We start from the raw sequence: 24,906 nt of genomic DNA on the forward strand, positions 1-24,906 counted from the left end.
ACTGCTGGTACTCACTGTAGTTGTACGAAAGAGGGTGCCTACACTAGGGTGCCTAGTGTCTGGTAGAGTGAAGAAACGTTCAAGTAAAGCAGAACTTCCAATACGACATAATGGAAACTGCTAAGCGCTTTCGCTTCAGCAGGGCTTTTCAGGCCTTAGCTTGAGGCAAGGACTCACGTCAAGTTACCCTGTAGCTCTAGAGCATGACAGGAGGAACTCCCACCCATGCTATGGAAGCACCGTGTTTCCTTAGAGAAACTCCTTTTCTTTCCAGAGGGCTGCCCACAGTGAATAGAGGCCAGTCAAAACAGTGTTATTTAGGTATCTCAGGCTGGCGTGGATAGAGATTTAAAATGGGAACGCAAGGCTTAGGCATTCAAGTCTTCTTTTCCGGTGAACATGCACCCGGACACCTTCTTATATCTAAGAAGTCCAAAGAGACTCTAGCTACACCCTGGTCCCTTGCTGAATCAACTTTTCTTCACAGAGTGTTCTGCATATATGGAACTCCCTCATCCTTGGAACGTTCTAGGTATGCTATAGGGCCGAAGCCTATTCTAAAGTCCTGCAGTGTAAAAGGAAAAACTGTGCTTTGGTTCCAGTAGGAATGCAAGCCTCCTTTCTCCTGTAGGTATGGGGTCATTGGGTAAGAGTTCCTAGAGGTAGGCGAAGCAGATTGTGTATCTTAGTGAAGCTCCACAGAGGGCAATGAGGCAGACTTCCATGGCATGTAGGACGTGAGAGAACAGAATCCCTGGAGCTGTTGAAGAGCTGAGTCCACCTAGCTTCCTAAGGAAGGGTGCAGCGAGTTGCCCTACACTCTGATTACATAGAGTGACTGGGAAAGGCTTCTAGGTCTGGATGTTTCTTAGAAGAGCAAAGAAGACTGCTGGTACTCACTGTATTTCTACGAAAAAGGGTGCCTACACGAGGGTGCCTTGTGTCTGGTAAGTGAAGAAACATTCAAGTAAAGCAGAACTTGGAATACGACATAATGGAAACTGCTAAGCGCTTTCGCTTCCGCAAGGCTTTTCAGGCCTTAGCTTGAGGCAAACACTCACGTCAAGTTTCCCTGTAGCTCTAGAGCAGGACAGCAGGAGCTCCCACCCATGCTATGGAAGCACCGTGTTTCCTTAGAGAAAACTCCTTTTCTTTCGAGAGGGCTGCCTACAGTGACCAGACGCCAGGTAAAAACAGTGTTATTTAGGATTCTTCAGGGAAGCATGTTTAGAGATTTAACATGGGAAAGCAAGGCTTGTGCCACCAGGTCTCCTTCTCGGGTTAACATGCAGCCGAAACCCTTCTGATTTCTAACAAGTCAATAGAGACTCTAGCCAAACCCTGGTCCCTTGCTGAATCAACTTTTCTACACAGGGTTTTCTGCATGTATCGAACTCCCTCATTCTTGGAACGCTCTATGTAACCCTTCGGGCCTAAACCTATTCTAAAGTCCTGCAGTGTAACAGGAAAAACTTTGCTTAGATTCCAGTAGGAATGCAAGCCTCCTTTCTCCTGTAGGTATGGGGTCCTTGGGTAAGAGTTCTTAGGAGAAGGCGAAGCAGATTGTGTTTCTTAGTGTAGCTCCAATGAGAGCAATGAGGCAGACTTCAATGGCATGTAGGTCGTGAGAGAACAGAATCCCTGGAGCTGTTGAAGAGCTGAGTCCACCTAGCTTTCTAAGGAAGGGTGCAGCGAGTTGCCTTAAACTCTGAATACATAGTGTGACTGGGAAAGGCTTCTAGGTCTGGATGTTTCTTAGAAGGGTAAAGGAGACTGCTGGTACTCACTGTAGTTGTACGAAAGAGGGTGCCTACACTAGGGGGCCTAGTGTCTGGTAGAGTGAAGAAACGTTCAAGTAAAGCAGAACTTCCAATACGACATAATGGAAAATGCTAAGCGCTTTCGCTTCAGCAGGGCTTTTCAGGCCTTAGCTTGAGGCAAGGACTCACGTCAAGTTACCCTGTAGCTCTAGAGCATGACAGGAGGAACTCCCACCCATGCTATGGAAGCACCGTGTTTCCTTAGAGAAACTCCTTTTCTTTCCAGAGGGCTGCCCACAGTGAATAGAGGCCAGTCAAAACAGTGTTATTTAGGTATCTCAGGCTGGCGTGGATAGAGATTTAAAATGGGAACGCAAGGCTTAGGCATTCAAGTCTTCTTTTCCGGTGAACATGCACCCGGACACCTTCTTATATCTAAGAAGTCCAAAGAGACTCTAGCTACACCCTGGTCCCTTGCTGAATCAACTTTTCTTCACAGAGTGTTCTGCATATATGGAACTCCCTCATCCTTGGAACGTTCTAGGTATGCTATAGGGCCGAAGCCTATTCTAAAGTCCTGCAGTGTAAAAGGAAAAACTGTGCTTTGGTTCCAGTAGGAATGCAAGCCTCCTTTCTCCTGTAGGTATGGGGTCATTGGGTAAGAGTTCCTAGAGGTAGGCGAAGCAGATTGTGTATCTTAGTGAAGCTCCACAGAGGGCAATGAGGCAGACTTCCATGGCATGTAGGACGTGAGAGAACAGAATCCCTGGAGCTGTTGAAGAGCTGAGTCCACCTAGCTTCCTAAGGAAGGGTGCAGCGAGTTGCCCTACACTCTGATTACATAGAGTGACTGGGAAAGGCTTCTAGGTCTGGATGTTTCTTAGAAGAGCAAAGAAGACTGCTGGTACTCACTGTATTTCTACGAAAAAGGGTGCCTACACGAGGGTGCCTTGTGTCTGGTAAGTGAAGAAACATTCAAGTAAAGCAGAACTTGGAATACGACATAATGGAAACTGCTAAGCGCTTTCGCTTCAGCAAGGCTTTTCAGGCCTTAGCTTGAGGCAAACACTCACGTCAAGTTTCCCTGTAGCTCTAGAGCAGGACAGCAGGAGCTCCCACCCATGCTATGGAAGCACCGTGTTTCCTTAGAGAAAACTCCTTTTCTTTCGAGAGGGCTGCCTACAGTGACCAGACGCCAGGTAAAAACAGTGTTATTTAGGATTCTTCAGGGAAGCATGTTTAGAGGTTTAACATGGGAAAGCAAGGCTTGTGCCACCAGGTCTCCTTCTCGGGTTAACATGCAGCCGAAACCCTTCTGATTTCTAACAAGTCAATAGAGACTCTAGCCAAACCCTGGTCCCTTGCTGAATCAACTTTTCTTCACAGGGTTTTCTGCATGTATCGAACTCCCTCATTCTTGGAACGCTCTATGTAACCCTTCGGGCCTAAACCTATTCTAAAGTCCTGCAGTGTAACAGGAAAAACTTTGCTTAGATTCCAGTAGGAATGCAAGCCTCCTTTCTCCTGTAGGTATGGGGTCCTTGGGTAAGAGTTCCTAGAAGAAGGCGAAGCAGATTGTGTTTCTTAGTGTAGCTCCAATGAGAGCAATGAGGCAGACTTCAATGGCATGTAGGTCGTGAGAGAACAGAATCCCTGGAGCTGTTGAAGAGCTGAGTCCACCTAGCTTTCTAAGGAAGGGTGCAGCGAGTTGCCTTAAACTCTGAATACATAGTGTGACTGGGAAAGGCTTCTAGGTCTGGATGTTTCTTAGAAGGGTAAAGGAGACTGCTGGTACTCACTGTAGTTGTACGAAAGAGGGTGCCTACACTAGGGTGCCTAGTGTCTGGTAGAGTGAAGAAACGTTCAAGTAAAGCAGAACTTCCAATACGACATAATGGAAAATGCTAAGCGCTTTCGCTTCAGCAGGGCTTTTCAGGCCTTAGCTTGAGGCAAGGACTCACGTCAAGTTACCCTGTAGCTCTAGAGCATGACAGGAGGAACTCCCACCCATGCTATGGAAGCACCGTGTTTCCTTAGAGAAACTCCTTTTCTTTCCAGAGGGCTGCCCACAGTGAATAGAGGCCAGTCAAAACAGTGTTATTTAGGTATCTCAGGCTGGCGTGGATAGAGATTTAAAATGGGAACGCAAGGCTTAGGCATTCAAGTCTTCTTTTCCGGTGAACATGCACCCGGACACCTTCTTATATCTAAGAAGTCCAAAGAGACTCTAGCTACACCCTGGTCCCTTGCTGAATCAACTTTTCTTCACAGAGTGTTCTGCATATATGGAACTCCCTCATCCTTGGAACGTTCTAGGTATGCTATAGGGCCGAAGCCTATTCTAAAGTCCTGCAGTGTAAAAGGAAAAACTGTGCTTTGGTTCCAGTAGGAATGCAAGCCTCCTTTCTCCTGTAGGTATGGGGTCATTGGGTAAGAGTTCCTAGAGGTAGGCGAAGCAGATTGTGTATCTTAGTGAAGCTCCACAGAGGGCAATGAGGCAGACTTCCATGGCATGTAGGACGTGAGAGAACAGAATCCCTGGAGCTGTTGAAGAGCTGAGTCCACCTAGCTTCCTAAGGAAGGGTGCAGCGAGTTGCCCTACACTCTGATTACATAGAGTGACTGGGAAAGGCTTCTAGGTCTGGATGTTTCTTAGAAGAGCAAAGAAGACTGCTGGTACTCACTGTATTTCTACGAAAAAGGGTGCCTACACGAGGGTGCCTTGTGTCTGGTAAGTGAAGAAACATTCAAGTAAAGCAGAACTTGGAATACGACATAATGGAAACTGCTAAGCGCTTTCGCTTCCGCAAGGCTTTTCAGGCCTTAGCTTGAGGCAAACACTCACGTCAAGTTTCCCTGTAGCTCTAGAGCAGGACAGCAGGAGCTCCCACCCATGCTATGGAAGCACCGTGTTTCCTTAGAGAAAACTCCTTTTCTTTCGAGAGGGCTGCCTACAGTGACCAGAAGCCAGGTAAAAACAGTGTTATTTAGGATTCTTCAGGGAAGCATGTTTAGAGATTTAACATGGGAAAGCAAGGCTTGTGCCACCAGGTCTCCTTCTCGGGTTAACATGCAGCCGAAACCCTTCTGATTTCTAACAAGTCAATAGAGACTCTAGCCAAACCCTGGTCCCTGGCTGAATCAACTTTTCTTCACAGGGTTTTCTGCATGTATCGAACTCCCTCATTCTTGGAACGCTCTATGTAACCCTTCGGGCCTAAACCTATTCTAAAGTCCTGCAGTGTAACAGGAAAAACTTTGCTTAGATTCCAGTAGGAATGCAAGCCTCCTTTCTCCTGTAGGTATGGGGTCCTTGGGTAAGAGTTCCTAGAAGAAGGCGAAGCAGATTGTGTTTCTTAGTGTAGCTCCAATGAGAGCAATGAGGCAGACTTCAATGGCATGTAGGTCGTGAGAGAACAGAATCCCTGGAGCTGTTGAAGAGCTGAGTCCACCTAGCTTTCTAAGCAAGGGTGCAGCGAGTTGCCTTAAACTCTGAATACATAGTGTGACTGGGAAAGGCTTCTAGGTCTGGATGTTTCTTAGAAGGGTAAAGGAGACTGCTGGTACTCACTGTAGTTGTACGAAAGAGGGTGCCTACACTAGGGTGCCTAGTGTCTGGTAGAGTGAAGAAACGTTCAAGTAAAGCAGAACTTCCAATACGACATAATGGAAAATGCTAAGCACTTTCGCTTCAGCAGGGCTTTTCAGGCCTTAGCTTGAGGCAAGGACTCACGTCAAGTTACCCTGTAGCTCTAGAGCATGACAGGAGGAACTCCCACCCATGCTATGGAAGCACCGTGTTTCCTTAGAGAAACTCCTTTTCTTTCCAGAGGGCTGCCCACAGTGAATAGAGGCCAGTCAAAACAGTGTTATTTAGGTATCTCAGGCTGGCGTGGATAGAGATTTAAAATGGGAACGCAAGGCTTAGGCATTCAAGTCTTCTTTTCCGGTGAACATGCACCCGGACACCTTCTTATATCTAAGAAGTCCAAAGAGACTCTAGCTACACCCTGGTCCCTTGCTGAATCAACTTTTCTTCACAGAGTGTTCTGCATATATGGAACTCCCTCATCCTTGGAACGTTCTAGGTATGCTATAGGGCCGAAGCCTATTCTAAAGTCCTGCAGTGTAAAAGGAAAAACTGTGCTTTGGTTCCAGTAGGAATGCAAGCCTCCTTTCTCCTGTAGGTATGGGGTCATTGGGTAAGAGTTCCTAGAGGTAGGCGAAGCAGATTGTGTATCTTAGTGAAGCTCCACAGAGGGCAATGAGGCAGACTTCCATGGCATGTAGGACGTGAGAGAACAGAATCCCTGGAGCTGTTGAAGAGCTGAGTCCACCTAGCTTCCTAAGGAAGGGTGCAGCGAGTTGCCCTACACTCTGATTACATAGAGTGACTGGGAAAGGCTTCTAGGTCTGGATGTTTCTTAGAAGAGCAAAGAAGACTGCTGGTACTCACTGTATTTCTACGAAAAAGGGTGCCTACACGAGGGTGCCTTGTGTCTGGTAAGTGAAGAAACATTCAAGTAAAGCAGAACTTGGAATACGACATAATGGAAACTGCTAAGCGCTTTCGCTTCCGCAAGGCTTTTCAGGCCTTAGCTTGAGGCAAACACTCACGTCAAGTTTCCCTGTAGCTCTAGAGCAGGACAGCAGGAGCTCCCACCCATGCTATGGAAGCACCGTGTTTCCTTAGAGAAAACTCCTTTTCTTTCGAGAGGGCTGCCTACAGTGACCAGAAGCCAGGTAAAAACAGTGTTATTTAGGATTCTTCAGGGAAGCATGTTTAGAGGTTTAACATGGGAAAGCAAGGCTTGTGCCACCAGGTCTCCTTCTCGGGTTAACATGCAGCCGAAACCCTTCTGATTTCTAACAAGTCAATAGAGACTCTAGCCAAACCCTGGTCCCTTGCTGAATCAACTTTTCTTCACAGGGTTTTCTGCATGTATCGAACTCCCTCATTCTTGGAACGCTCTATGTAACCCTTCGGGCCTAAACCTATTCTAAAGTCCTGCAGTGTAACAGGAAAAACTTTGCTTAGATTCCAGTAGGAATGCAAGCCTCCTTTCTCCTGTAGGTATGGGGTCCTTGGGTAAGAGTTCCTAGAAGAAGGCGAAGCAGATTGTGTTTCTTAGTGTAGCTCCAATGAGAGCAATGAGGCAGACTTCAATGGCATGTAGGTCGTGAGAGAACAGAATCCCTGGAGCTGTTGAAGAGCTGAGTCCACCTAGCTTTCTAAGCAAGGGTGCAGCGAGTTGCCTTAAACTCTGAATACATAGTGTGACTGGGAAAGGCTTCTAGGTCTGGATGTTTCTTAGAAGGGTAAAGGAGACTGCTGGTACTCACTGTAGTTGTACGAAAGAGGGTGCCTACACTAGGGTGCCTAGTGTCTGGTAGAGTGAAGAAACGTTCAAGTAAAGCAGAACTTCCAATACGACATAATGGAAAATGCAAAGCGCTTTCGCTTCAGCAGGGCTTTTCAGGCCTTAGCTTGAGGCGAGGACTCACGTCAAGTTACCCTGTAGCTCTAGAGCATGACAGGAGGAACTCCCACCCATGCTATGGAAGCACCGTGTTTCCTTAGAGAAACTCCTTTTCTTTCCAGAGGGCTGCCCACAGTGAATAGAGGCCAGTCAAAACAGTGTTATTTAGGTATCTCAGGCTGGCGTGGATAGAGATTTAAAATGGGAACGCAAGGCTTAGGCATTCAAGTCTTCTTTTCCGGTGAACATGCACCCGGACACCTTCTTATATCTAAGAAGTCCAAAGAGACTCTAGCTACACCCTGGTCCCTTGCTGAATCAACTTTTCTTCACAGAGTGTTCTGCATATATGGAACTCCCTCATCCTTGGAACGTTCTAGGTATGCTATAGGGCCGAAGCCTATTCTAAAGTCCTGCAGTGTAAAAGGAAAAACTGTGCTTTGGTTCCAGTAGGAATGCAAGCCTCCTTTCTCCTGTAGGTATGGGGTCATTGGGTAAGAGTTCCTAGAGGTAGGCGAAGCAGATTGTGTATCTTAGTGAAGCTCCACAGAGGGCAATGAGGCAGACTTCCATGGCATGTAGGACGTGAGAGAACAGAATCCCTGGAGCTGTTGAAGAGCTGAGTCCACCTAGCTTCCTAAGGAAGGGTGCAGCGAGTTGCCCTACACTCTGATTACATAGAGTGACTGGGAAAGGCTTCTAGGTCTGGATGTTTCTTAGAAGAGCAAAGAAGACTGCTGGTACTCACTGTATTTCTACGAAAAAGGGTGCCTACACGAGGGTGCCTTGTGTCTGGTAAGTGAAGAAACATTCAAGTAAAGCAGAACTTGGAATACGACATAATGGAAACTGCTAAGCGCTTTCGCTTCCGCAAGGCTTTTCAGGCCTTAGCTTGAGGCAAACACTCACGTCAAGTTTCCCTGTAGCTCTAGAGCAGGACAGCAGGAGCTCCCACCCATGCTATGGAAGCACCGTGTTTCCTTAGAGAAAACTCCTTTTCTTTCGAGAGGGCTGCCTACAGTGACCAGAAGCCAGGTAAAAACAGTGTTATTTAGGATTCTTCAGGGAAGCATGTTTAGAGGTTTAACATGGGAAAGCAAGGCTTGTGCCACCAGGTCTCCTTCTCGGGTTAACATGCAGCCGAAACCCTTCTGATTTCTAACAAGTCAATAGAGACTCTAGCCAAACCCTGGTCCCTTGCTGAATCAACTTTTCTTCACAGGGTTTTCTGCATGTATCGAACTCCCTCATTCTTGGAACGCTCTATGTAACCCTTCGGGCCTAAACCTATTCTAAAGTCCTGCAGTGTAACAGGAAAAACTTTGCTTAGATTCCAGTAGGAATGCAAGCCTCCTTTCTCCTGTAGGTATGGGGTCCTTGGGTAAGAGTTCCTAGAAGAAGGCGAAGCAGATTGTGTTTCTTAGTGTAGCTCCAATGAGAGCAATGAGGCAGACTTCAATGGCATGTAGGTCGTGAGAGAACAGAATCCCTGGAGCTGTTGAAGAGCTGAGTCCACCTAGCTTTCTAAGCAAGGGTGCAGCGAGTTGCCTTAAACTCTGAATACATAGTGTGACTGGGAAAGGCTTCTAGGTCTGGATGTTTCTTAGAAGGGTAAAGGAGACTGCTGGTACTCACTGTAGTTGTACGAAAGAGGGTGCCTACACTAGGGTGCCTAGTGTCTGGTAGAGTGAAGAAACGTTCAAGTAAAGCAGAACTTCCAATACGACATAATGGAAAATGCAAAGCGCTTTCGCTTCAGCAGGGCTTTTCAGGCCTTAGCTTGAGGCGAGGACTCACGTCAAGTTACCCTGTAGCTCTAGAGCATGACAGGAGGAACTCCCACCCATGCTATGGAAGCACCGTGTTTCCTTAGAGAAACTCCTTTTCTTTCCAGAGGGCTGCCCACAGTGAATAGAGGCCAGTCAAAACAGTGTTATTTAGGTATCTCAGGCTGGCGTGGATAGAGATTTAAAATGGGAACGCAAGGCTTAGGCATTCAAGTCTTCTTTTCCGGTGAACATGCACCCGGACACCTTCTTATATCTAAGAAGTCCAAAGAGACTCTAGCTACACCCTGGTCCCTTGCTGAATCAACTTTTCTTCACAGAGTGTTCTGCATATATGGAACTCCCTCATCCTTGGAACGTTCTAGGTATGCTATAGGGCCGAAGCCTATTCTAAAGTCCTGCAGTGTAAAAGGAAAAACTGTGCTTTGGTTCCAGTAGGAATGCAAGCCTCCTTTCTCCTGTAGGTATGGGGTCATTGGGTAAGAGTTCCTAGAGGTAGGCGAAGCAGATTGTGTATCTTAGTGAAGCTCCACAGAGGGCAATGAGGCAGACTTCCATGGCATGTAGGACGTGAGAGAACAGAATCCCTGGAGCTGTTGAAGAGCTGAGTCCACCTAGCTTCCTAAGGAAGGGTGCAGCGAGTTGCCCTACACTCTGATTACATAGAGTGACTGGGAAAGGCTTCTAGGTCTGGATGTTTCTTAGAAGAGCAAAGAAGACTGCTGGTACTCACTGTATTTCTACGAAAAAGGGTGCCTACACGAGGGTGCCTTGTGTCTGGTAAGTGAAGAAACATTCAAGTAAAGCAGAACTTGGAATACGACATAATGGAAACTGCTAAGCGCTTTCGCTTCCGCAAGGCTTTTCAGGCCTTAGCTTGAGGCAAACACTCACGTCAAGTTTCCCTGTAGCTCTAGAGCAGGACAGCAGGAGCTCCCACCCATGCTATGGAAGCACCGTGTTTCCTTAGAGAAAACTCCTTTTCTTTCGAGAGGGCTGCCTACAGTGACCAGAAGCCAGGTAAAAACAGTGTTATTTAGGATTCTTCAGGGAAGCATGTTTAGAGGTTTAACATGGGAAAGCAAGGCTTGTGCCACCAGGTCTCCTTCTCGGGTTAACATGCAGCCGAAACCCTTCTGATTTCTAACAAGTCAATAGAGACTCTAGCCAAACCCTGGTCCCTTGCTGAATCAACTTTTCTTCACAGGGTTTTCTGCATGTATCGAACTCCCTCATTCTTGGAACGCTCTATGTAACCCTTCGGGCCTAAACCTATTCTAAAGTCCTGCAGTGTAACAGGAAAAACTTTGCTTAGATTCCAGTAGGAATGCAAGCCTCCTTTCTCCTGTAGGTATGGGGTCCTTGGGTAAGAGTTCCTAGAAGAAGGCGAAGCAGATTGTGTTTCTTAGTGTAGCTCCAATGAGAGCAATGAGGCAGACTTCAATGGCATGTAGGTCGTGAGAGAACAGAATCCCTGGAGCTGTTGAAGAGCTGAGTCCACCTAGCTTTCTAAGCAAGGGTGCAGCGAGTTGCCTTAAACTCTGAATACATAGTGTGACTGGGAAAGGCTTCTAGGTCTGGATGTTTCTTAGAAGGGTAAAGGAGACTGCTGGTACTCACTGTAGTTGTACGAAAGAGGGTGCCTACACTAGGGTGCCTAGTGTCTGGTAGAGTGAAGAAACGTTCAAGTAAAGCAGAACTTCCAATACGACATAATGGAAAATGCTAAGCGCTTTCGCTTCAGCAGGGCTTTTCAGGCCTTAGCTTGAGGCGAGGACTCACGTCAAGTTACCCTGTAGCTCTAGAGCATGACAGGAGGAACTCCCACCCATGCTATGGAAGCACCGTGTTTCCTTAGAGAAACTCCTTTTCTTTCCAGAGGGCTGCCCACAGTGAATAGAGGCCAGTCAAAACAGTGTTATTTAGGTATCTCAGGCTGGCGTGGATAGAGATTTAAAATGGGAACGCAAGGCTTAGGCATTCAAGTCTTCTTTTCCGGTGAACATGCACCCGGACACCTTCTTATATCTAAGAAGTCCAAAGAGACTCTAGCTACACCCTGGTCCCTTGCTGAATCAACTTTTCTTCACAGAGTGTTCTGCATATATGGAACTCCCTCATCCTTGGAACGTTCTATGTATGCTATAGGGCCGAAGCCTATTCTAAAGTCCTGCAGTGTAAAAGGAAAAACTGTGCTTTGGTTCCAGTAGGAATGCAAGCCTCCTTTCTCCTGTAGGTATGGGGTCATTGGGTAAGAGTTCCTAGAGGTAGGCGAAGCAGATTGTGTATCTTAGTGAAGCTCCACAGAGGGCAATGAGGCAGACTTCCATGGCATGTAGGACGTGAGAGAACAGAATCCCTGGAGCTGTTGAAGAGCTGAGTCCACCTAGCTTCCTAAGGAAGGGTGCAGCGAGTTGCCCTACACTCTGATTACATAGAGTGACTGGGAAAGGCTTCTAGGTCTGGATGTTTCTTAGAAGAGCAAAGAAGACTGCTGGTACTCACTGTATTTCTACGAAAAAGGGTGCCTACACGAGGGTGCCTTGTGTCTGGTAAGTGAAGAAACATTCAAGTAAAGCAGAACTTGGAATACGACATAATGGAAACTGCTAAGCGCTTTCGCTTCCGCAAGGCTTTTCAGGCCTTAGCTTGAGGCAAACACTCACGTCAAGTTTCCCTGTAGCTCTAGAGCAGGACAGCAGGAGCTCCCACCCATGCTATGGAAGCACCGTGTTTCCTTAGAGAAAACTCCTTTTCTTTCGAGAGGGCTGCCTACAGTGACCAGAAGCCAGGTAAAAACAGTGTTATTTAGGATTCTTCAGGGAAGCATGTTTAGAGATTTAACATGGGAAAGCAAGGCTTGTGCCACCAGGTCTCCTTCTCGGGTTAACATGCAGCCGAAACCCTTCTGATTTCTAACAAGTCAATAGAGACTCTAGCCAAACCCTGGTCCCTTGCTGAATCAACTTTTCTTCACAGGGTTTTCTGCATGTATCGAACTCCCTCATTCTTGGAACGCTCTATGTAACCCTTCGGGCCTAAACCTATTCTAAAGTCCTGCAGTGTAACAGGAAAAACTTTGCTTAGATTCCAGTAGGAATGCAAGCCTCCTTTCTCCTGTAGGTATGGGGTCCTTGGGTAAGAGTTCCTAGAAGAAGGCGAAGCAGATTGTGTTTCTTAGTGTAGCTCCAATGAGAGCAATGAGGCAGACTTCAATGGCATGTAGGTCGTGAGAGAACAGAATCCCTGGAGCTGTTGAAGAGCTGAGTCCACCTAGCTTTCTAAGGAAGGGTGCAGCGAGTTGCCTTAAACTCTGAATACATAGTGTGACTGGGAAAGGCTTCTAGGTCTGGATGTTTCTTAGAAGGGTAAAGGAGACTGCTGGTACTCACTGTAGTTGTACGAAAGAGGGTGCCTACACTAGGGGGCCTAGTGTCTGGTAGAGTGAAGAAACGTTCAAGTAAAGCAGAACTTCCAATACGACATAATGGAAAATGCTAAGCGCTTTCGCTTCAGCAGGGCTTTTCAGGCCTTAGCTTGAGGCGAGGACTCACGTCAAGTTACCCTGTAGCTCTAGAGCATGACAGGAGGAACTCCCACCCATGCTATGGAAGCACCGTGTTTCCTTAGAGAAACTCCTTTTCTTTCCAGAGGGCTGCCCACAGTGAATAGAGGCCAGTCAAAACAGTGTTATTTAGGTATCTCAGGCTGGCGTGGATAGAGATTTAAAATGGGAACGCAAGGCTTAGGCATTCAAGTCTTCTTTTCCGGTGAACATGCACCCGGACACCTTCTTATATCTAAGAAGTCCAAAGAGACTCTAGCTACACCCTGGTCCCTTGCTGAATCAACTTTTCTTCACAGAGTGTTCTCCATATATGGAACTCCCTCATCCTTGGAACGTTCTAGGTATGCTATAGGGCCGAAGCCTATTCTAAAGTCCTGCAGTGTAAAAGGAAAAACTGTGCTTTGGTTCCAGTAGGAATGCAAGCCTCCTTTCTCCTGTAGGTATGGGGTCATTGGGTAAGAGTTCCTAGAGGTAGGCGAAGCAGATTGTGTATCTTAGTGAAGCTCCACAGAGGGCAATGAGGCAGACTTCCATGGCATGTAGGACGTGAGAGAACAGAATCCCTGGAGCTGTTGAAGAGCTGAGTCCACCTAGCTTCCTAAGGAAGGGTGCAGCGAGTTGCCCTACACTCTGATTACATAGAGTGACTGGGAAAGGCTTCTAGGTCTGGATGTTTCTTAGAAGAGCAAAGAAGACTGCTGGTACTCACTGTATTTCTACGAAAAAGGGTGCCTACACGAGGGTGCCTTGTGTCTGGTAAGTGAAGAAACATTCAAGTAAAGCAGAACTTGGAATACGACATAATGGAAACTGCTAAGCGCTTTCGCTTCCGCAAGGCTTTTCAGGCCTTAGCTTGAGGCAAACACTCACGTCAAGTTTCCCTGTAGCTCTAGAGCAGGACAGCAGGAGCTCCCACCCATGCTATGGAAGCACCGTGTTTCCTTAGAGAAAACTCCTTTTCTTTCGAGAGGGCTGCCTACAGTGACCAGAAGCCAGGTAAAAACAGTGTTATTTAGGATTCTTCAGGGAAGCATGTTTAGAGATTTAACATGGGAAAGCAAGGCTTGTGCCACCAGGTCTCCTTCTCGGGTTAACATGCAGCCGAAACCCTTCTGATTTCTAACAAGTCAATAGAGACTCTAGCCAAACCCTGGTCCCTTGCTGAATCAACTTTTCTTCACAGGGTTTTCTGCGTGTATCGAACTCCCTCATTCTTGGAACGCTCTATGTAACCCTTCGGGCCTAAACCTATTCTAAAGTCCTGCAGTGTAAGAGGAAAAACTTTGCTTAGATTCCAGTAGGAATGCAAGCCTCCTTTCTCCTGTAGGTATGGGGTCCTTGGGTAAGAGTTCCTAGAAGAAGGCGAAGCAGATTGTGTTTCTTAGTGTAGCTCCAATGAGAGCAATGAGGCAGACTTCAATGGCATGTAGGTCGTGAGAGAACAGAATCCCTGGAGCTGTTGAAGAGCTGAGTCCACCTAGCTTTCTAAGCAAGGGTGCAGCGAGTTGCCTTAAACTCTGAATACATAGTGTGACTGGGAAAGGCTTCTAGGTCTGGATGTTTCTTAGAAGGGTAAAGGAGACTGCTGGTACTCACTGTAGTTGTACGAAAGAGGGTGCCTACACTAGGGTGCCTAGTGTCTGGTAGAGTGAAGAAACGTTCAAGTAAAGCAGAACTTCCAATACGACATAATGGAAAATGCTAAGCGCTTTCGCTTCAGCAGGGCTTTTCAGGCCTTAGCTTGAGGCGAGGACTCACGTCAAGTTACCCTGTAGCTCTAGAGCATGACAGGAGGAACTCCCACCCATGCTATGGAAGCACCGTGTTTCCTTAGAGAAACTCCTTTTCTTTCCAGAGGGCTGCCCACAGTGAATAGAGGCCAGTCAAAACAGTGTTATTTAGGTATCTCAGGCTGGCGTGGATAGAGATTTAAAATGGGAACGCAAGGCTTAGGCATTCAAGTCTTCTTTTCCGGTGAACATGCACCCGGACACCTTCTTATATCTAAGAAGTCCAAAGAGACTCTAGCTACACCCTGGTCCCTTGCTGAATCAACTTTTCTTCACAGAGTGTTCTCCATATATGGAACTCCCTCATCCTTGGAACGTTCTAGGTATGCTATAGGGCCGAAGCCTATTCTAAAGTCCTGCAGTGTAAAAGGAAAAACTGTGCTTTGGTTCCAGTAGGAATGCAAGCCTCCTTTCTCCTGTAGGTATGGGGTCATTGGGTAAGAGTTCCTAGAGGTAGGCGAAGCAGATTGTGTATCTTAGTGAAGCTCCACAGAGGGCAATGAGGCAGACTTCCATGGCATGTAGGACGTGAGAGAACAGAATCCCTGGAGCTGTTGAAGAGCTGAGTCCACCTAGCTTCCTAAGGAAGGGTGCAGCGAGTTGCCCTACACTCTGATTACATAGAGTGACTGGGAAAGGCTTCTAGGTCTGGATGTTTCTTAGAAGAGCAAAGAAGACTGCTGGTACTCACTGTATTTCTACGAAAAAGGGTGCCTACACGAGGGTGCCTTGTGTCTGGTAAGTGAAGAAACATTCAAGTAAAGCAGAACTTGGAATACGACATAATGGAAACTGCTAAGCGCTTTCGCTTCCGCAAGGCTTTTCAGGCCTTAGCTTGAGGCAAACACTCACGTCAAGTTTCCCTGTAGCTCTAGAGCAGGACAGCAGGAGCTCCCACCCATGCTATGGAAGCACCGTGTTTCCTTAGAGAAAACTCCTTTTCTTTCGAGAGGGCTGCCTACAGTGACCAGAAGCCAGGTAAAAACAGTGTTATTTAGGATTCTTCAGGGAAGCATGTTTAGAGATTTAACATGGGAAAGCAAGGCTTGTGCCACCAGGTCTCCTTCTCGGGTTAACATGCAGCCGAAACCCTTCTGATTTCTAACAAGTCAATAGAGACTCTAGCCAAACCCTGGTCCCTTGCTGAATCAACTTTTCTTCACAGGGTTTTCTGCGTGTATCGAACTCCCTCATTCTTGGAACGCTCTATGTAACCCTTCGGGCCTAAACCTATTCTAAAGTCCTGCAGTGTAAGAGGAAAAACTTTGCTTAGATTCCAGTAGGAATGCAAGCCTCCTTTCTCCTGTAGGTATGGGGTCCTTGGGTAAGAGTTCCTAGAAGAAGGCGAAGCAGATTGTGTTTCTTAGTGTAGCTCCAATGAGAGCAATGAGGCAGACTTCAATGGCATGTAGGTCGTGAGAGAACAGAATCCCTGGAGCTGTTGAAGAGCTGAGTCCACCTAGCTTTCTAAGCAAGGGTGCAGCGAGTTGCCTTAAACTCTGAATACATAGTGTGACTGGGAAAGGCTTCTAGGTCTGGATGTTTCTTAGAAGGGTAAAGGAGACTGCTGGTACTCACTGTAGTTGTACGAAAGAGGGTGCCTACACTAGGGTGCCTAGTGTCTGGTAGAGTGAAGAAACGTTCAAGTAAAGCAGAACTTCCAATACGACATAATGGAAAATGCTAAGCGCTTTCGCTTCAGCAGGGCTTTTCAGGCCTTAGCTTGAGGCAAGGACTCACGTCAAGTTACCCTGTAGCTCTAGAGCATGACAGGAGGAACTCCCACCCATGCTATGGAAGCACCGTGTTTCCTTAGAGAAACTCCTTTTCTTTCCAGAGGGCTGCCCACAGTGAATAGAGGCCAGTCAAAACAGTGTTATTTAGGTATCTCAGGCTGGCGTGGATAGAGATTTAAAATGGGAACGCAAGGCTTAGGCATTCAAGTCTTCTTTTCCGGTGAACATGCACCCGGACACCTTCTTATATCTAAGAAGTCCAAAGAGACTCTAGCTACACCCTGGTCCCTTGCTGAATCAACTTTTCTTCACAGAGTGTTCTCCATATATGGAACTCCCTCATCCTTGGAACGTTCTAGGTATGCTATAGGGCCGAAGCCTATTCTAAAGTCCTGCAGTGTAAAAGGAAAAACTGTGCTTTGGTTCCAGTAGGAATGCAAGCCTCCTTTCTCCTGTAGGTATGGGGTCATTGGGTAAGAGTTCCTAGAGGTAGGCGAAGCAGATTGTGTATCTTAGTGAAGCTCCACAGAGGGCAATGAGGCAGACTTCCATGGCATGTAGGACGTGAGAGAACAGAATCCCTGGAGCTGTTGAAGAGCTGAGTCCACCTAGCTTCCTAAGGAAGGGTGCAGCGAGTTGCCCTACACTCTGATTACATAGAGTGACTGGGAAAGACTTCTAGGTCTGGATGTTTCTTAGAAGAGCAAAGAAGACTGCTGGTACTCACTGTATTTCTACGAAAAAGGGTGCCTACACGAGGGTGCCTTGTGTCTGGTAAGTGAAGAAACATTCAAGTAAAGCAGAACTTGGAATACGACATAATGGAAACTGCTAAGCGCTTTCGCTTCAGCAAGGCTTTTCAGGCCTTAGCTTGAGGCAAACACTCACGTCAAGTTTCCCTGTAGCTCTAGAGCAGGACAGCAGGAGCTCCCACCCATGCTATGGAAGCACCGTGTTTCCTTAGAGAAAACTCCTTTTCTTTCGAGAGGGCTGCCTACAGTGACCAGAAGCCAGGTAAAAACAGTGTTATTTAGGATTCTTCAGGGAAGCATGTTTAGAGGTTTAACATGGGAAAGCAAGGCTTGTGCCACCAGGTCTCCTTCTCGGGTTAACATGCAGCCGAAACCCTTCTGATTTCTAACAAGTCAATAGAGACTCTAGCCAAACCCTGGTCCCTTGCTGAATCAACTTGTCTTCACAGGGTTTTCTGCATGTATCGAACTCCCTCATTCTTGGAACGCTCTATGTAACCCTTCGGGCCTAAACCTATTCTAAAGTCCTGCAGTGTAACAGGAAAAACTTTGCTTAGATTCCAGTAGGAATGCAAGCCTCCTTTCTCCTGTAGGTATGGGGTCCTTGGGTAAGAGTTCCTAGAAGAAGGCGAAGCAGATTGTGTTTCTTAGTGTAGCTCCAATGAGAGCAATGAGGCAGACTTCAATGGCATGTAGGTTGTGAGAGAACAGAATCCCTGGAGCTGTTGAAGAGCTGAGTCCACCTAGCTTTCTAAGCAAGGGTGCAGCGAGTTGCCTTAAACTCTGAATACATAGTGTGACTGGGAAAGGCTTCTAGGTCTGGATGTTTCTTAGAAGGGTAAAGGAGACTGCTGGTACTCACTGTAGTTGTACGAAAGAGGGTGCCTACACTAGGGTGCCTAGTGTCTGGTAGAGTGAAGAAACGTTCAAGTAAAGCAGAACTTCCAATACGACATAATGGAAAATGCTAAGCGCTTTCGCTTCAGCAGGGCTTTTCAGGCCTTAGCTTGAGGCAAGGACTCACGTCAAGTTACCCTGTAGCTCTAGAGCATGACAGGAGGAACTCCCACCCATGCTATGGAAGCACCGTGTTTCCTTAGAGAAACTCCTTTTCTTTCCAGAGGGCTGCCCACAGTGAATAGAGGCCAGTCAAAACAGTGTTATTTAGGTATCTCAGGCTGGCGTGGATAGAGATTTAAAATGGGAACGCAAGGCTTAGGCATTCAAGTCTTCTTTTCCGGTGAACATGCACCCGGACACCTTCTTATATCTAAGAAGTCCAAAGAGACTCTAGCTACACCCTGGTCCCTTGCTGAATCAACTTTTCTTCACAGAGTGTTCTGCATATATGGAACTCCCTCATCCTTGGAACGTTCTATGTATGCTATAGGGCCGAAGCCTATTCTAAAGTCCTGCAGTGTAAAAGGAAAAACTGTGCTTTGGTTCCAGTAGGAATGCAAGCCTCCTTTCTCCTGTAGGTATGGGGTCATTGGGTAAGAGTTCCTAGAGGTAGGCGAAGCAGATTGTGTATCTTAGTGAAGCTCCACAGAGGGCAATGAGGCAGACTTCCATGGCATGTAGGACGTGAGAGAACAGAATCCCTGGAGCTGTTGAAGAGCTGAGTCCACCTAGCTTCCTAAGGAAGGGTGCAGCGAGTTGCCCTACACTCTGATTACATAGAGTGACTGGGAAAGGCTTCTAGGTCTGGATGTTTCTTAGAAGAGCAAAGAAGACTGCTGGTACTCACTGTATTTCTACGAAAAAGGGTGCCTACACGAGGGTGCCTTGTGTCTGGTAAGTGAAGAAACATTCAAGTAAAGCAGAACTTGGAATACGACATAATGGAAACTGCTAAGCGCTTTCGCTTCCGCAAGGCTTTTCAGGCCTTAGCTTGAGGCAAACACTCACGTCAAGTTTCCCTGTAGCTCTAGAGCAGGACAGCAGGAGCTCCCACCCATGCTATGGAAGCACCGTGTTTCCTTAGAGAAAACTCCTTTTCTTTCGAGAGGGCTGCCTACAGTGACCAGAAGCCAGGTAAAAACAGTGTTATTTAGGATTCTTCAGGGAAGCATGTTTAGAGATTTAACATGGGAAAGCAAGGCTTGTGCCACCAGGTCTCCTTCTCGGGTTAACATGCAGCCGAAACCCTTCTGATTTCTAACAAGTCAATAGAGACTCTAGCCAAACCCTGGTCCCTTGCTGAATCAACTTTTCTTCACAGGGTTTTCTGCATGTATCGAACTCCCTCATTCTTGGAACGCTCTATGTAACCCTTCGGGCCTAAACCTATTCTAAAGTCCTGCAGTGTAACAGGAAAAACTTTGCTTAGATTCCAGTAGGAATGCAAGCCTCCTTTCTCCTGTAGGTATGGGGTCCTTGGGTAAGAGTTCCTAGAAGAAGGCGAAGCAGATTGTGTTTCTTAGTGTAGCTCCAATGAGAGCAATGAGGCAGACTTCAATGGCATGTAGGTCGTGAGAGAACAGAATCCCTGGAGCTGTTGAAGAGCTGAGTCCACCTAGCTTTCTAAGGAAGGGTGCAGCGAGTTGCCTTAAACTCTGAATACATAGTGTGACTGGGAAAGGCTTCTAGGTCTGGATGTTTCTTAGAAGGGTAAAGGAGACTGCTGGTACTCACTGTAGTTGTACGAAAGAAGGTGCCTACACTAGGGGGCCTAGTGTCTGGTAGAGTGAAGAAACGTTCAAGTAAAGCAGAACTTCCAATACGACATAATGGAAAATGCTAAGCGCTTTCGCTTCAGCAGGGCTTTTCAGGCCTTAGCTTGAGGCGAGGACTCACGTCAAGTTACCCTGTAGCTCTAGAGCATGACAGGAGGAACTCCCACCCATGCTATGGAAGCACCGTGTTTCCTTAGAGAAACTCCTTTTCTTTCCAGAGGGCTGCCCACAGTGAATAGAGGCCAGTCAAAACAGTGTTATTTAGGTATCTCAGGCTGGCGTGGATAGAGATTTAAAATGGGAACGCAAGGCTTAGGCATTCAAGTCTTCTTTTCCGGTGAACATGCACCCGGACACCTTCTTATATCTAAGAAGTCCAAAGAGACTCTAGCTACACCCTGGTCCCTTGCTGAATCAACTTTTCTTCACAGAGTGTTCTGCATATATGGAACTCCCTCATCCTTGGAACGTTCTATGTATGCTATAGGGCCGAAGCCTATTCTAAAGTCCTGCAGTGTAAAAGGAAAAACTGTGCTTTGGTTCCAGTAGGAATGCAAGCCTCCTTTCTCCTGTAGGTATGGGGTCATTGGGTAAGAGTTCCTAGAGGTAGGCGAAGCAGATTGTGTATCTTAGTGAAGCTCCACAGAGGGCAATGAGGCAGACTTCCATGGCATGTAGGACGTGAGAGAACAGAATCCCTGGAGCTGTTGAAGAGCTGAGTCCACCTAGCTTCCTAAGGAAGGGTGCAGCGAGTTGCCCTACACTCTGATTACATAGAGTGACTGGGAAAGGCTTCTAGGTCTGGATGTTTCTTAGAAGAGCAAAGAAGACTGCTGGTACTCACTGTATTTCTACGAAAAAGGGTGCCTACACGAGGGTGCCTTGTGTCTGGTAAGTGAAGAAACATTCAAGTAAAGCAGAACTTGGAATACGACATAATGGAAACTGCTAAGCGCTTTCGCTTCCGCAAGGCTTTTCAGGCCTTAGCTTGAGGCAAACACTCACGTCAAGTTTCCCTGTAGCTCTAGAGCAGGACAGCAGGAGCTCCCACCCATGCTATGGAAGCACCGTGTTTCCTTAGAGAAAACTCCTTTTCTTTCGAGAGGGCTGCCTACAGTGACCAGAAGCCAGGTAAAAACAGTGTTATTTAGGATTCTTCAGGGAAGCATGTTTAGAGGTTTAACATGGGAAAGCAAGGCTTGTGCCACCAGGTCTCCTTCTCGGGTTAACATGCAGCCGAAACCCTTCTGATTTCTAACAAGTCAATAGAGACTCTAGCCAAACCCTGGTCCCTTGCTGAATCAACTTTTCTTCACAGGGTTTTCTGCATGTATCGAACTCCCTCATTCTTGGAACGCTCTATGTAACCCTTCGGGCCTAAACCTATTCTAAAGTCCTGCAGTGTAACAGGAAAAACTTTGCTTAGATTCCAGTAGGAATGCAAGCCTCCTTTCTCCTGTAGGTATGGGGTCCTTGGGTAAGAGTTCCTAGAAGAAGGCGAAGCAGATTGTGTTTCTTAGTGTAGCTCCAATGAGAGCAATGAGGCAGACTTCAATGGCATGTAGGTCGTGAGAGAACAGAATCCCTGGAGCTGTTGAAGAGCTGAGTCCACCTAGCTTTCTAAGGAAGGGTGCAGCGAGTTGCCTTAAACTCTGAATACATAGTGTGACTGGGAAAGGCTTCTAGGTCTGGATGTTTCTTAGAAGGGTAAAGGAGACTGCTGGTACTCACTGTAGTTGTACGAAAGAGGGTGCCTACACTAGGGTGCCTAGTGTCTGGTAGAGTGAAGAAACGTTCAAGTAAAGCAGAACTTCCAATACGACATAATGGAAAATGCTAAGCGCTTTCGCTTCAGCAGGGCTTTTCAGGCCTTAGCTTGAGGCAAGGACTCACGTCAAGTTACCCTGTAGCTCTAGAGCATGACAGGAGGAACTCCCACCCATGCTATGGAAGCACCGTGTTTCCTTAGAGAAACTCCTTTTCTTTCCAGAGGGCTGCCCACAGTGAATAGAGGCCAGTCAAAACAGTGTTATTTAGGTATCTCAGGCTGGCGTGGATAGAGATTTAAAATGGGAACGCAAGGCTTAGGCATTCAAGTCTTCTTTTCCGGTGAACATGCACCCGGACACCTTCTTATATCTAAGAAGTCCAAAGAGACTCTAGCTACACCCTGGTCCCTTGCTGAATCAACTGTTCTTCACAGAGTGTTCTGCATATATGGAACTCCCTCATCCTTGGAACGTTCTATGTATGCTATAGGGCCGAAGCCTATTCTAAAGTCCTGCAGTGTAAAAGGAAAAACTGTGCTTTGGTTCCAGTAGGAATGCAAGCCTCCTTTCTCCTGTAGGTATGGGGTCATTGGGTAAGAGTTCCTAGAGGTAGGCGAAGCAGATTGTGTATCTTAGTGAAGCTCCACAGAGGGCAATGAGGCAGACTTCCATGGCATGTAGGACGTGAGAGAACAGAATCCCTGGAGCTGTTGAAGAGCTGAGTCCACCTAGCTTCCTAAGGAAGGGTGCAGCGAGTTGCCCTACACTCTGATTACATAGAGTGACTGGGAAAGGCTTCTAGGTCTGGATGTTTCTTAGAAGAGCAAAGAAGACTGCTGGTACTCACTGTATTTCTACGAAAAAGGGTGCCTACACGAGGGTGCCTTGTGTCTGGTAAGTGAAGAAACATTCAAGTAAAGCAGAACTTGGAATACGACATAATGGAAACTGCTAAGCGCTTTCGCTTCAGCAAGGCTTTTCAGGCCTTAGCTTGAGGCAAACACTCACGTCAAGTTTCCCTGTAGCTCTAGAGCAGGACAGCAGGAGCTCCCACCCATGCTATGGAAGCACCGTGTTTCCTTAGAGAAAACTCCTTTTCTTTCGAGAGGGCTGCCTACAGTGACCAGAAGCCAGGTAAAAACAGTGTTATTTAGGATTCTTCAGGGAAGCATGTTTAGAGGTTTAATATGGGAAAGCAAGGCTTGTGCCACCAGGTCTCCTTCTCGGGTTAACATGCAGCCGAAACCCTTCTGATTTCTAACAAGTCAATAGAGACTCTAGCCAAACCCTGGTCCCTTGCTGAATCAACTTTTCTTCACAGGGTTTTCTGCATGTATCGAACTCCCTCATTCTTGGAACGCTCTATGTAACCCTTCGGGCCTAAACCTATTCTAAAGTCCTGCAGTGTAACAGGAAAAACTTTGCTTAGATTCCAGTAGGAATGCAAGCCTCCTTTCTCCTGTAGGTATGGGGTCCTTGGGTAAGAGTTCCTAGAAGAAGGCGAAGCAGATTGTGTTTCTTAGTGTAGCTCCAATGAGAGCAATGAGGCAGACTTCAATGGCATGTAGGTCGTGAGAGAACAGAATCCCTGGAGCTGTTGAAGAGCTGAGTCCACCTAGCTTTCTAAGGAAGGGTGCAGCGAGTTGCCTTAAACTCTGAATACATAGTGTGACTGGGAAAGGCTTCTAGGTCTGGATGTTTCTTAGAAGGGTAAAGGAGACTGCTGGTACTCACTGTAGTTGTACGAAGGAGGGTGCCTACACTAGGGGGCCTAGTGTCTGGTAGAGTGAAGAAACGTTCAAGTAAAGCAGAACTTCCAATACGACATAATGGAAAATGCTAAGCGCTTTCGCTTCAGCAGGGCTTTTCAGGCCTTAGCTTGAGGCAAGGACTCACGTCAAGTTACCCTGTAGCTCTAGAGCATGACAGGAGGAACTCCCACCCATGCTATGGAAGCACCGTGTTTCCTTAGAGAAACTCCTTTTCTTTCCAGAGGGCTGCCCACAGTGAATAGAGGCCAGTCAAAACAGTGTTATTTAGGTATCTCAGGCTGGCGTGGATAGAGATTTAAAATGGGAACGCAAGGCTTAGGCATTCAAGTCTTCTTTTCCGGTGAACATGCACCCGGACACCTTCTTATATCTAAGAAGTCCAAAGAGACTCTAGCTACACCCTGGTCCCTTGCTGAATCAACTTTTCTTCACAGAGTGTTCTGCATATATGGAACTCCCTCATCCTTGGAACGTTCTATGTATGCTATAGGGCCGAAGCCTATTCTAAAGTCCTGCAGTGTAAAAGGAAAAACTGTGCTTTGGTTCCAGTAGGAATGCAAGCCTCCTTTCTCCTGTAGGTATGGGGTCATTGGGTAAGAGTTCCTAGAGGTAGGCGAAGCAGATTGTGTATCTTAGTGAAGCTCCACAGAGGGCAATGAGGCAGACTTCCATGGCATGTAGGACGTGAGAGAACAGAATCCCTGGAGCTGTTGAAGAGCTGAGTCCACCTAGCTTCCTAAGGAAGGGTGCAGCGAGTTGCCCTACACTCTGATTACATAGAGTGACTGGGAAAGGCTTCTAGGTCTGGATGTTTCTTAGAAGAGCAAAGAAGACTGCTGGTACTCACTGTATTTCTACGAAAAAGGGTGCCTACACGAGGGTGCCTTGTGTCTGGTAAGTGAAGAAACATTCAAGTAAAGCAGAACTTGGAATACGACATAATGGAAACTGCTAAGCGCTTTCGCTTCAGCAAGGCTTTTCAGGCCTTAGCTTGAGGCAAACACTCACGTCAAGTTTCCCTGTAGCTCTAGAGCAGGACAGCAGGAGCTCCCACCCATGCTATGGAAGCACCGTGTTTCCTTAGAGAAAACTCCTTTTCTTTCGAGAGGGCTGCCTACAGTGACCAGAAGCCAGGTAAAAACAGTGTTATTTAGGATTCTTCAGGGAAGCATGTTTAGAGGTTTAACATGGGAAAGCAAGGCTTGTGCCACCAGGTCTCCTTCTCGGGTTAACATGCAGCCGAAACCCTTCTGATTTCTAACAAGTCAATAGAGACTCTAGCCAAACCCTGGTCCCTTGCTGAATCAACTTTTCTTCACAGGGTTTTCTGCATGTATCGAACTCCCTCATTCTTGGAACGCTCTATGTAACCCTTCGGGCCTAAACCTATTCTAAAGTCCTGCAGTGTAACAGGAAAAACTTTGCTTAGATTCCAGTAGGAATGCAAGCCTCCTTTCTCCTGTAGGTATGGGGTCCTTGGGTAAGAGTTCCTAGAAGAAGGCGAAGCAGATTGTGTTTCTTAGTGTAGCTCCAATGAGAGCAATGAGGCAGACTTCAATGGCATGTAGGTCGTGAGAGAACAGAATCCCTGGAGCTGTTGAAGAGCTGAGTCCACCTAGCTTTCTAAGGAAGGGTGCAGCGAGTTGCCTTAAACTCTGAATACATAGTGTGACTGGGAAAGGCTTCTAGGTCTGGATGTTTCTTAGAAGGGTAAAGGAGACTGCTGGTACTCACTGTAGTTGTACGAAAGAGGGTGCCTACACTAGGGGGCCTAGTGTCTGGTAGAGTGAAGAAACGTTCAAGTAAAGCAGAACTTC

This window comes from Balaenoptera physalus (assembly GCF_965194825.1).
Source record: "Balaenoptera physalus genome assembly, chromosome: 21".
Lineage (NCBI taxonomy): Eukaryota > Metazoa > Chordata > Mammalia > Artiodactyla > Balaenopteridae > Balaenoptera > Balaenoptera physalus.